The sequence below is a fragment of the Melanerpes formicivorus genome, unplaced genomic scaffold, assembly GCF_026170545.1.
Source record: "Melanerpes formicivorus ecotype bairdi unplaced genomic scaffold, bMelFor1.0.p_v2 SCAF_388, whole genome shotgun sequence".
NCBI lineage: Eukaryota > Metazoa > Chordata > Aves > Piciformes > Picidae > Melanerpes > Melanerpes formicivorus.
This window is the reverse complement of record NW_027142740.1, coordinates 120,001-122,500: the sequence shown is the minus strand read 5'-3', so window position 1 is coordinate 122,500 and position 2,500 is coordinate 120,001. Positions and strand designations below refer to the sequence as shown.

At 41.2% G+C, this 2,500-nt stretch overlaps 1 pseudogene; it reads right to left on the bottom strand.

Annotated features, from left to right (window-relative positions):
- LOC137459674 (28S ribosomal RNA) overlaps positions 1-2,500 on the bottom strand; it is an 8,480-nt pseudogene that overhangs the window by 1,957 nt on the left and 4,023 nt on the right.

The following is a 2,500-nucleotide window of genomic DNA, read 5'->3' as shown; positions in this document are numbered from 1 at the left end:
CTGAACAGCAGGACAGTACCCAATTATATGAGCAGCTGACTCATTTTCAGCCTGGCAGTGACGGCATTTTGTATTTTGGTCCTGATTTCTACCCCTCGCTAAGAACTCTCTAGTTGGATATACATTTGCTCTCAATTGTAAAGCTGTTATTAATTTTCTATAAGGGATGTTCTTGTAATTCACAAGCCAATTGTTACTGGTGGAATCATTTTCAAAGTTTGCAGTTCCTATGCCCTGGGACATCAATGCTGTCCATTTTGTGAACTCATTTTTCCTCCAATTGCAAGGTTTGGGAAAGATTTTCTTTGGGGCGGGTTTTTCCCATTCCGATAATTCCTCCCGTCCCCCATATTCAGTTACCATTATTGTCTGGGGGTTATATATTGATGGTATTTTCTCTTTGTCTCCCCCTGCTGATATCCACAATTTTTCATAATCTTTATCAATATCATTATTTTTAACTACAGTTTTAACTGCTTCATCTGATGAATTTGCCAATCTGTGTAATCGTCTAGCTTGGATACTAGGGATTAACCCAGCCAATCGGGCTAAGCCTAAGCCTCCATCTTTAGTGCTGGAATACAAGATGCCATCACAGGTACAAACTGGGAGATGTAACCATTTTTTCACCCTATTTCGAATTGTTAAATCCATTTCTTCCAGATAGGTGGCTTTTACATTTGCCTGGTCTGCTAAGTAGATCAATCTAGGCACTGTGTACACTTTTTGAAAGTGTCCAATTTTTGAAATGGTTTTAAAGGGGCTCTTTCGATGCGATTGAGCCAAACTTCTAATTTATTTTGTAATTCGGGCTTAACTATCCCCACCCAAGGGTCGATTTGCAAGCCAAGATATTTCTCTGACTGACCCGGGTGGATCATGTTTAAAGGGGTACCGCTGATAAGCCATGGAGGACAGTCATTGATGGTGTAAGAGTCCTTAGTTGGTTGAATAAAGAAACCATGGCACTTTTCCCCCTGCGTTTTTAATCCAGTTAAGTCACAAAATGCTTCTAGAATTTCAATATTTTTCTCCATTCCTGATTGGGACTTACTCAGCAGGACCAGGTCGTCTGCAAAAGCCAGAGCTGTTAATTTACCATTCTCGTGTTGGAACCCCTCCCCACATTCTTCTAATTTACATAACAGAGGGTCAATGCACAGGTTAAAGAGGAGTGGTGACATGGGATCGCCCTGTTTCACACCAGTTTTGATTCCTATTGACTCAGACTCTCCTTCTTTAGTTTTGATTCTGGTGTGGATGTTTTGATAGAAGTCCTTAATTAATGCTATTATGTGGTCATCCAGGCCCTTTTGCTTTAGCACCGCCAGGATGTGGGTGTGGCTCACTGAATCAAAGGCTTTGGCCAAATCGACAAAGACAACCCCCAGGGGTTTCTTTTGTTTCTTTGCATTCCTAATTAATAGCTGTAACAGTTTTAAGTTCTCAGCACAGCCAGAAGATTGAATGAAGCCTCTCTGCCTGGGGTTAATGGGACACGCCTTTGCCAACCTCGCAGTTAAGATTCTTGAATAGAGTCTCAGGATGATGGAACCAATAGTAATTGGCCGCCAGTTGTTAATATCATTTTGGCGTTCGGGCGCTGATGATTTAGGTATTAGGATTGTTCGGCATCCCCTTATTACATCTGGAATTTTGCCACTTAACAGCCAGAGATTAAATAGTTCTTTGATCTCCTCACAATTTGGATCCATTTTAAGCAGGGCCTTCAGGGTGATCCCATCAGGGCCTGGTGCCGATTTTTTATTCATGTCTTTGATATTCTTAAGGATCTCTTTCTCTGTAATCAATTCCTTAAAAGCCGAATTATCCGCCCGCCCCACAGACTGGAATGCTCCAAGTCCTTGAAATAAGCTCTGAGACTCCCACCTAGATCTGAAGGTGTTACTGACCTCTTCCAGGGGGATGGCACACTGCGCAGAGTCTTTTTCATCCAGAATCATATTCGCTAACTTCCCTCGATCTAAGCGGAAGAGGCGTTGGAATCGGAGAAATTCTCCACGCTTTCTGGCTCTTTTTCTCATCCACTCCTTTTGAGGTTTCTTCTGCTGAGGTTTATGTTGGCTCTTTTTTGGCACTTTCTGTTCAATTGATTTCTCAAACAAATACAAATATTGGTCCTGAGCTACCTCATTGAGCAATTTTAACGAGTCTGTTTTGCCTTCAATTATTTGTTTATATGTATTTTTAAGGATGGGCAGCTTCCCTGATGTCAGCTTTTCATTAATAGTCTTTTTATAGTGGGCTAGCAGCTCCCTTTCACCAGAAGATGGAATCACAGTCCTCTCCTCTTTTAACCTGTTCTTGCTCTCTTGTGTTTTCTCTCTTTCTGGCACCACAGTTTCTCTTAATAGTCTTCTCTTTTCACTGATCTGTTTGGCTGTTTTAGTTGTTAATTTTTCAGCAATCAATTTGTTAATATTTTTCCTCCCTTCAAACTCTTGATTCAGTTTCTGTAATATTTCTGTTTCCTCTTGGG